The sequence below is a fragment of the Diospyros lotus genome, chromosome 6, assembly GCF_014633365.1.
Source record: "Diospyros lotus cultivar Yz01 chromosome 6, ASM1463336v1, whole genome shotgun sequence".
Taxonomy (NCBI): Eukaryota; Viridiplantae; Streptophyta; class Magnoliopsida; order Ericales; family Ebenaceae; genus Diospyros; species Diospyros lotus.
This window is the reverse complement of record NC_068343.1, coordinates 44,259,362-44,270,871: the sequence shown is the minus strand read 5'-3', so window position 1 is coordinate 44,270,871 and position 11,510 is coordinate 44,259,362.

The window sequence follows — 11,510 nt, the reverse complement described above, 5'->3', positions numbered from 1 at the left end:
AGAACAAGATGTTAGATCTGATGCTTATCAACCTTAGGATGAAAATTTTCTAGAGGACACCCTTCAGGAGTTTATGCAAGGTCAAATGAGTTTTAATGCACAAGTGGTCGAACTTCAAGACCAAACCACTAGAGCCATAGGTGACATTTTAGAACAATTGACCGAGTTTACACAGACCTTGAGCGTGAGTGAACTTGGCAAGTTTCCAAACCAACCTAATCAAAATTCCATAGGTCAATGTCTTGGGGAGGAATCGTCATTCAATGCACCCATAGGTCAAGAGTCGGTCAAATCTATACCCATCCCTAGGAATGATGAATTAATTGAGAGACTTGATGACCCTAGGATGGTACGAGCAATCATAGAAGAAAAATTGGGCCAAAATGATGTGAGAAAAGAAGAAGCTTGGGAGAAAGAAAAGGATAAAACCCAAGAGCCCAAATGTGAAGATACCATGGGCCTAGCCAAACTTGAGCCTAAATTTATGTCTTTTAGGCTAGTCTATATTATTGGGGATCAAATTAAACCAGACATGTGTGAAGTGTTTGTGCGAATTGATGTGTCGTACTCTGATGTAATAAAGCCAACACCTCCGGATGACATATTTTCAAAATATGTATGTGCATTTATGAGAAAAATCAATTTACATAATTTTGAAAATAACTTTAAACGTGGTGTAATGAATGGGAGTTATTATACGAATAGGTGGGCAACCACTTATTTGATTCTTAACTGGAAGAAAAGAAAAAAACTCTTAAAAAATATTTAAAAATATATAATAAAATAAAATTTGTTTTTGTAATAAATAAATATAAATATATATATATATACACAAAAGAAAAAAAAGATAGAGAAAAGAGGGAGATAGACATATCGCTGACGGCAACCACTTTTCGGTGGCAGTGCAATCACACTGCCCTATAAAGAAAAATGACACAATACCCTATAAAGAAAAAGAAGCATCTAGCGTTGAAAAATAAACGCCGAAAGTTGAAAAAGGAGACGCCGAAAGTTGTAAAAGGAGATGCCGAACGTTGAAAAAAGGAGACGCCAGACGTGACCCTGCACTTGTGGCACGCCTCGAGCCAAGTGTGGTTGTTGGAATGGTGACTAGCACAGCCCTATAAGAGACCTGTATCTGCATGAGGCAAGCCACACTTCTTTGAGCTCAGTCTTCTCTCCTTTGTGTTGTTCTCCGATCAGGTACTCTCGTTCCTTTTGTAAGATTCATAATTTTGTTTTATTTCTCTTTTACTATAGTTCTGTTTTAAAAAAATGGATCTTCAGCTCTTGAAAATTCGCAAGTACTATCCATCTCTCCCACAAAATGATTTAAGAAAGATTTATGCCACTAGGTGTGAAAGACTTCGAATGTTGATGTATAAAAATATCCCTGAGGATATCCGCTGGTTAATTGAAGCAAAAGTTCGATTTCTTGGCGAAACCTCACCTAGTTTTAAGCATTTTCCAGGATTGGGAAAGAGTAGTTTTTCAAAAAAAAGAAGAGCGAAAAGATTAAATGGTTGTCACAAATGTGCTCGATGGACTTGTAACACACGATGTAAATCTGTGGGGTTTACTTCCATAAATCGAGATGATAAAATTTGTTTCATAAAGGATGGGCTGAGTAAGGAGTCTTTGGATGATATCCGATTGACTCTTGAGACGCATCCGTGTGGAATAGTGCAGCGAGAAATTCTTGCTTTATGGACCCAATTTAGAAGTGACCACCAACGCTATAGTCTTGGGAATCTGACTATAATTGACCCTGTTTGCCAATCTATAAGAAAATTGGATGGGAAGCCTATCCCCGCTTCATAGAAGGTGTTTAAGCCGTTTCTGGACGTAAAACCAGAGGAAGATGTGAGCTACAATCACAACTACTTGTATATACGCATGATTTTTGTTTATGTTTATTTATTGTTGAATTTCTATGTAGTTACTTTTGATTGCCAAACCTCTTTAACCAGTTCTACTTTCAGGGCATACATAAAGAACTAACATAAATGGAAGGCCAGCCAGTTCGTCGAATCAATACCATATGTGTACTATGTGGCTCTCAACCTGGGAGCGATATTTGTTACACACTTACAGCAAGCGAACTTGGCATAAAATTGGGAGAGAGAAAAATTAATTTGGTCTATGGAGGGGGAAGTCGTGGATTGAATGGATGTGTTTCACAGGCTGCACATCTTGGGCAATCATATGTGGTAGGTATTATGCCAATCCCTTTGGCTGATCCACAGATTTCCGGGTACACACGAGGTCAACTTATAAGAACGACTTCTATGTCTGAGCGCATGGCTTGTAAGATTTATCAGTCAGACGCCTTCATTGCTTTGCCAGGAGGTTTTGGTACACTTGAAGAAATCTTTTGTATAATCTCTTGGGCTAAGAGCAATCTCCATACCAAACCCATTGGACTTTTAAATATTAACCATTTTTTTGATGGGTTGCTCTCTTTTCTTGATCAGGCTGTGGAACAAAAGTTCATTTCTCTTTCTGCAAGAAATATTCTCATTTCTGCATCCACCATTGAGGAGCTACTAGAGAAATTACACACTTATGTTCCACAGCATGATCCTTACGAGCCTCGGATAGACTGGTCTAAGGTAATTGGAAGCAAGCGCAAAAGGGGTCCGATTAATTTAGATTTATCCCTCTAAGGAGAGCAAGTCTATGATAACATGGCTGAGTAAGGAGTACTTTTCTGTACTCTTGAGACGCATCTGTTTATTTTGACTTGCATGAATTTATTTTATGTTTTGTTTTAAAAAATTATGGAATGTTGTTAGGCAAGTCTATGATAAGATGGCTGAGTAAGGAGTACTTTTTGTACTCTTGAGACGCATCTCTTTATTATATGACTTGCATGAATTTTTCTTATTTTGATGTGAAAAAGAAAAAAAATATAAAAAATATATGTAGGGTATTCTCACTTGTTTGTTGAAGATTTAGCAGTTCACAGTAAACTTACAGACTCGTGGAGTTACAGGTATTCCTAACAAACCCTATTTTATTACTGCAATTCAAGTTGGAGGGAGTAAGGTATATTTATGAACTATCTAGTCCATGTTTAACTGTGAATTTGTAACTGCATGCTTGTAATTTTATATGAATTATTTACTTTTATCTACTCCTATTAAAAATAAAAAAATTGTGCGTGCTTTAAATAATGCTATCCCTAAAGCTTTGGAGTTATAAACTGATAGCCAGTTGAATTTGCAGTATGAATCATGAATGCATTAATTTCTTATTTGAAACCGTAGATATATGGGATTAGAATAAGTGATTTGCATGCATCGGGTGTTCAATAATTAGAAATTGGTTTATCGGTCATAAAGTCAAAGGCAATGGTAATTAGCACACTGCATGATCCCTTAACAGAAGTGGAGACTATTACCCGAGTGAGTGTTTGAGCCTAATGATCATTAATTCTGAGTGAAATAACACTTATTCTAAATGCGTTTTATTGTTGATCTCATATTTTCAATAGCTTCAAAACATCAATTTGCTTTGAATGTCTAGTATGATGGCGGATGAATTTGGCTGATTTCAAACTCTGAATTAGTTGACTGAGTAACATCGTTTTATAGAAGCATGATAGGGGATCAATTTCTTTCAATTTGGACCTATCAACCTTTTTCTTTCTTCACATTAACCCCCTTGCTAGCCCATTTGAGCTGTTCTTAGCATAATTCCTTTCATTACCCTCGTCTAACCTAGAACCATATGAAGTTTATCCAACCTGGTGTGTTTTTAGGAATCAGTCTATCTCGGTACTTTCATATTAAAAAGAAACAAAAAAAAAAAAAAAAAAAGAGAAAGAAAAGAAAAAAAAAAAAGAAAAAAAGAAAAAATGGAAGTTCTCTTAGCTTTTCAGCACGAGTGTTTCAAAATAAATGCTGAAGAAAAAAATATGTTTAATTTGATATTAGTGTCAAAAAAAAAAAAAAAATCCCAACACACCCTTTGCACACTTTACCCTTTTCTTTGACAACCCGTATTAACCTCATAGCCCCATTACAACCCAGTCTGGTCCCTCTTGATGCTATAAATCATGTGATCTTAGGATTCGAGTTCAGAGTAAAGAATTCTGTTTAAATTCAGAAGTTATTTATCTATGGCATTATTCCAGTCATGAAGCTATGTTAAATTCCCTATTCTTTCATGAAAATACGTTCTTTGTATTTGGGATGACACCGAGTTTGAACTTGTTTTACATTTACTCTTAAAACGGTGGCTCCCTTGTGTGTACACCCGAGGAATAATTTTTTTTATTTGAGGAAAAATCCATAGTAAGGTTTGAAGTCGAAACTTTGAGGGAATAAGGTAGAATAATGATCATCCTAATTGCCATTCCTAAGATTGTATTGTTGGAAATGTATGCCCTAAAGACACGTTTTGTTTAATTTATGGTAATGATGTTTCTTTTATTCAGTTTATGGCACATATATTATTTGCATTTAATTGTTGGAAAGGTGTCCATGCTATTAAGTAAGTGATTCATGTGATGGGTCGTTCTTCATAGTTAGGCATGAATCATGGGTACTTAATAAGCAAGAAAATATTACTCTTGATCTTTTGATAGAACTGGGCATTCTATCATGATAAGATCATTGTGCAATAGATCCTAATGGAGGATGGCTTGTCTTAGCCAGTAAACAGTCCGTTTACTCTAATTGTACAAGCGCATTTGGAATGCGTAGAGTGGACCTGTGATAGAAGCTAATGACAAAGTACTAATTATCATGGAGCTAGTCTATCACTGCTACTACGTGGACGAGTACTCTAATACTTGAGTATTAGTTGGTGGTCTAGTGAACCTAGAGCTATATTCTTAGATTCATTGTAGGTGAGGTCTATCAAAGATCAATATCCTTTTGAGTTGGGAGTATGGTTTCTAATTAGCTAAGACAGACTAATACAAGATAGTTTCTGTGATTCACCCCCTTGTGATTGTCCAAGAATAATCGAATAATCCAGGGCCCTGGGAACGTGACTTAAGAGTGTGTGCTTCTGGGTAGCTCCCAGTGATAAGCAAGTACATTCGAGTAGTCACGGATTATTGGACTAGTGATCTAAGGATGGTAGAAGTCATTTAGAAAGGTGTTAGTACATTATTCCTTTCTAAATGATGGGTGTTACGCAGAGGGGTATTTTCGTCATTACACTAGTAGGTCAAAGACATGGCATATGCAAAATTATTCGTGGGGTCAGTGTTACCATATGGTGATAGTTGGAACACTTAGAATGACAAAATATAGCTACTAGGTAGCAGGGATATTTTGGTCATTTTAGTAGCCGTGAATAATTTGTCTTTTGGTCCCCGGGGTAGCTCGATGTAACTCATGTATTTTTTAATACATTTGGCTTGTTGGATGAATTACATTGAGAGAGAATTATTTTATTTAGAATGGTCCATAATTAATTGGACTAGAATAAAATAATAGTTCATTAGGGTTTTAATTAATTAATTGGGCTAACCCAATTAGAAAATTAATTAAAAGATCTTGGCCCATTAGGGTTTGGCCCACTAGGGTTTTAACCCTAGGGTTCTCCCTATATATATCTCTCTTTAGTTGTTTTTTCGTCCAAGTCGTTTTTCATTCTTCTTCACCGAAGAGAGGCCACGAGTTCAAGTCATACTCCGGAAGATCGAAAGGGTGCGTTTGAGTTCTGATGCGACGGAGCCGAAGGCTAGCAGGACAGCCGTCGTCTCCACAACGCGAAGAAGCTCCCATCGCTCCATTCCGTCCGGTAATCCGCCGCAAAAGTAAGTCTCTTAGATTCTAATCAATACGAGGAACGGTTTTGATTTTAAACCGCTTCCGTTGCATTCTTTGTTTCCTCGTGTATGATCCTTCATGTATAACCTTTGACTGAAATCTAATTTAGAATATTCGACTGTATGACAGATGGCTTGTTCTGTTCTATGTATTTCCGTTTTGAATTTGAAATTTTTATATTCATGTGATTATTGTGAATAAATCTGGCCAGTGTAAAGTTTAATTGCTATGGGACTAGCAATGTTTAAGTTGGGGGTGTGATTAGTGATCAATTTTGTAAAAAATTTGTTATAATTTCACCCTTATTTTGATCTTAAAATAGTTTAAATTGAATATTATTATGCATTTTGTGATTTTGTGCATGTTTAAAATATTAATATAAAAATATATATAAAATATATAAAATATAAAAAAAATAAATATAATATATATAATAATATAATAATATAAAAATATGGAAGGCCCAAGCCCAAGCCCAACACAAGGAAGGCCCAAGCCCAAGCCCAACACAAGGAAGGTTCAAGCCTAAGCCCAACACAAGCAAGGCCCAAGCCCAAAAATATGAAAAGCCCAAATCTCACAAATTGATGACATCATCGCTTACATCATGGGTTGGAGTGACATCATCGCTTACATCATGGGTTGGAGTGACATCATCGCTTACATCATGAGTTGGAATTACATCATCGCTTACATCATTAATTAGATATTTTGTATTATTAAATTATATAATTGAATAGTTTCCATTACATTTTCTAGCCTATAAATAGAGCACTTAGGGTGCATTTGTAAGGATTGGATTTTCTTATAATGAAAGTATAATTGTGATCTTTAGATTTCTCTCTTAAATTTTCAACTTTAGTTTCTATATAGTTTTGTTCTTAGAATTTTTCTCTTAAATCTTTAACCTTTGTTTCCATATAGTTGTATTATGTTATTCATATTGTCTTTTTATTATATACCGCCTATATGGTCGGTTCAAAATAGTCTTTCAATTACATACCGCCTATATGGTCGGTTCAAAATAGTCTTTCAATTATTGTCTTTCAATTACATACCGCCTATATGGTCGGTTAAAAAATAGTCTTTCAATTATTGTCTTTTCATTATATACCGCCTATATGGTCGGTTAAAAAATAGTCTTTTAAATACTGTCTTTTAATTCCCGTTATTTAAATTCCTGTCAATTTATTTTAAAATGAAGATGAGTAGCTAAATCCATTCTTGGGTTAAGGCAAGGACAGTGTCCAACGCCAATGATTCCCAAAGAAAGCTGCGCTTAAAATATGTAATATTAATCTGATTCAATTTGAGCAGTGTGCGTATAGTGTATCTTTAAGTTTGGATTGAAGCATAAGCCTAACTTAGAATTTTCATGCCACGTATGGAGATTGCTAGATCTGGAAACGTTTTCATACCCAAGCCTAAATGATTAATCTATATCTATAAATTCTGTCTATGGAATATAGTTCAATTTATGGTAATTGCTTAACTTAGAATTTCCATGCCATGTATGGATATTGCTTAAACAAGAATTACCATTATCTTGAACTAAATTTACTAACAGAGCTGTAAAACTTAATTCAGATGAATATTGCTGATCTTTTCTATCAAATTGGGAATTAATTGGTTTTGACACTGAAATTGCCTTGACCCAAGCTACTTAAATTCAGTATTAGTTTAGCTTTAATTATTGTCTTTAGATCATCTTAATTACCTCTTAAAATCAAATATTTTGTGATCTTCATTTTCATCAATAAATAATCTCCCTGTGAATCGACTTGGACTCACCGAAATATAAATTTAAAATTGTACTACACGCACACTCGCACACTGGCGAGTATAATCGCCCTACACCTGCTTTAATAAGAGGATTGACGTCGGATGAATTTGGTTGTAGTTTTGATAAATAAATGTGCAGGGTAGTGTAGCAGTCACTCGCCATGAGAATCCATTTTGGTTATATGTTGATGAAATTCTCATACGAGATGGGTGTAACTAATCCTTGGACCTGAGGTTGTCACGGTCATCTCATAAGAAGACTGGTATGCTTTGACATCGTTTCAATGGGCCTAGACAAAGGCTGCACGTGGGCGATCGTTGGGTATATCATGAGGCTTATGGAGATGGGTGCATAGCCAAGATGAGACTCGTCTATCCCTTGATAGAGGATGATGTATCTAAGGCGCCTTCGATGGATATTCACTTTAAATCCATGGCCATGGTGAAAGAGATCAATAAGGAGTTATTGATTCACTTTCTATTAAGTGCAGATATCCGGATAACTGAAGAAAGACTTATGTGATCATAATCAAGCAACACATTGCCAACTTGAGATCACATAGAATACATTGACGAGAGGATTGAATTACACAGTAACCATGCTCGTGAAAGGTTATTTGCGGATTATGAATCCTTCTGAATAATTGGGTAGGCATGACGCCTTGCTAGAGGCCAATCTTATCTTATGTGTTCGTACCGACACATTGCCAACATATTCAGAAGCCTAATGAGTCATACGCAATAGGCACGGTCCCTGGCTTAAACTAGGAAAGCGGACGTATGGTTAAGTGGGACACTTCGGCAAGAAGTTGTGCCGTCGTAGGTTCTCACGGGAAAAGAACAAACAGACGTAATGACATCGATATGACGAGGGGTCGTCATAAAGGAAAAAGTTTCCTAAAATAGCAATTGATTAAATTAGAAAGAAGTTTCTAATTTAATAATTTGGGCTTAATTTAATACTTGGGCCAAATAAAGTATTTGGGCCAAATATTAAATTAAATTAAATATTTGAGCTAAATTAGATTTGGGTCAAATATTAAATAATAAATATTATATTTGGGCTAAATAAGATTTGGGCCAAATATTAAATATTAATTATTTGGGCTTGAATTAGATTTGGACCACATATTTATAAATGAATTTGGGCCACTTTAATTTCTAGTTGGACTAGGATTAATGGGCTAGCCCAATCCATGTCCCCTAGGGTTTGGGAAAACCCTAGGAGGTTGCTTATTTATAAATAGCCCTTTATGGGATGCCTAAATTACGCCTCTTATTTTTGTTGGTTTTCAAGAGTTGAAAATCAATTATTTTCCCGTCCATTCATAAGCCTTGTTAGGAGAAGGAGCTAGCACTCCCATTCCGCTCTCCTCGCCAACGGACGCGCGCCGCGTATCACAAGTTAGAGGCTGGACACTTGGACGGCTTGAATCCGTAAACGACTTAAAAATCTAAAGGTTAGATTTACTTTATTATGTATGCGATTGTTTGATTTCGACGTTGATCCAATCGCCGGGATCGGAGTAAGGTTCAAAATTTTGAACTACGCTGCTTACCCCGTAGCGATCTTGCTTTACTTTCAAGACCTCCATGGTCTTGCCGATTAGTGCCTCAAACATCATATTTTCTAGCCTCTGATAGGTTGCCCCAACATTCTTCAGCTTAAAGGGTATCACCTTGTAACAATACAACTCTCGGTCCATGATAAATGAGGTGTGCTTCTTGTCCCGAGATTCATGGGGATCTGATTGTAGCCTGAATAAACATCCATAAAGCTGAAGAGCTAGTGGCCAGCTGTTGCATCCACTAGTTAATCGAGCCTGGGGAGAGGGAAGTTGTCCTTCGGGAAGGTCTTATTCGGGTCGGTGAAGTCGATACATGTCCTTCACTTCCCATTCTTCTTCTTGACCAGAACTGGGTTGGCTACCTAGACTAGGTAGTGGGTTTCTCTGATGAAATCATTCACTAAGAGCTTGTCTACTTCTTCTTTAAGAGCAGTGTAGCGTTCATGAGTCATTGGTCTTCTTTTTTGATGCATTGGTTTGTAGTTGGGGTCTACATTGAGCCTGTGCGACATAAGCTCTAGGGCTATCCCTACCATATCCTCGTGATGTCATGCAAATACATTAAGGTTAGGTTTAAGGAAATGGGTGAGTTGGGACTCTACCTTGGGGGTTAGATTCTTCCCCAACATGAGGCATCTTTTTTCATCCACCTCGCTGATTGGGATGTCCTCAAGCTCTTCCATTGGGCCGGTGGCCCTATCACAATCCACATTGCAAGGGTCCAGATCGTAGCTGACACCTCTCTGGCTGGGAGGTTGCTGGTCACCTCTTGAAATGACATTCACTTTCTTCCCTTTGGCCCCTATTTTTACAGCATCTTCGTAGCAACGCCTTACGAGGTACTGCTCACCTCGTACACACACTACTCCATTAAGGGTTGGGAACTTAACAGTTAGAGACCTGGTTAAGGTGACTAGATCTAAGTCATTTATTGCCAGCCTCCCAAGCACAACGTTGTATGCCAAAGGACATTCTACTATAAGGAATTCTGTCATTGTGGTGGCCTGGCAATCTACATCTCCAATGGTGAAAGGGAGACTAATTTTCCCAACAGGGACCACTTCATCCTGTCAACCCATAGAGTGGCTCTGGGGATATGCTTAGCTACTCTAGTCCTAGTCCCATCTGATCAAAGCAAGCTTTTTACATCACATTCACCGAGCTTCCCATATCCACCATTATTCTTCGAACTTCTACATTACCGATTCGGGCACGAATGATGAGGGCATCATTGTGCGGCTAACATACATCTCTAGCATCTTTCTCTGAGAAAATGATCTCCTATGCCATTTTCCTGAATTGCTTTGTGAGTTTGGCTTGCTTGTTTGATCCTACCAACAAGATGTGGTTGGCCTCTCACATGTACCTTTCATGGGACCTATGGGAAGTCCCAATGAGGTGAGGTCCACCATAAATTGTGTAGATCATTTGAACTGTTGATGAGCACTCATCATCAAGGGGGGGCGGTTGCTATGCGGGTTGTTGGGTCAACTAATTGGTCGATTGCACCATATAATCCCTCAGCCGACCTTTTCTGATCAAGTCCTCAATGGCCTCCCTCAAAGCCCAACATTCAGAGGTGTTATGACCCACCTTGTTATGGTATGCACAGAATTTCTCCTTGTTTCTGAATTTATTGGGAGTTCTTATTTGGTTGGGCCTCCCAAACTCCTTCTTGTTTCTCTCTATGGCGAAGATCCTTCCTTGGGGATCTGATAGGGCACTATAGCTATCAAAATGACCTGGATGCAGAGGTCGCTCCTCCCACTCCGCCCTGCGAGCTCGCTTAAAAACCTAGTTGTTTGAGCGTTCTCCCTAAGCCTCCCTTCCATTGCTTCCATTATTCATTTTCTTGTTTTGACTGGAGCCCCCAGCCTTTTCTTTATATCCGGTGGGCTTCTTCTAACCAAAAGCCTCTTCCCACTGGATCTCCTTGGCAGCTCATTCATAGAATTCCCTTTAATATTTAACAGGGGTGGTATAGATGCTCTCATAGAGCTTCCTATCTTTGCAGAGGCCTGCGGAGATCGTAGTCAGAACGCTTTCATTAGAGGGATCTTTAATATTGCTCACCTCGCGTCTGAACCTGGCAATGTAGTCCTTCAAGGATTCTTTAGTCCTTTGGAATACCATGGCAAGGTGGCATGTCGGGGCGAGCTGCCTCCTCAATGCCCTATATTGATTGAGAAACCTCCGCTGGCACTCCTCCCAACTGTTAATGCTAAGAGGTGGAAGTCCCCTGAACTAAGCCCGGGGAATAGCACCCAAGGTCATTGGGAAGACACGACAGTTGACCAGCGAGCTGGTTGTCTGCAAATCCAATTGGATATTGAACGTGTCTAGGTGATCATAGGGATCATTGTCCCCATTA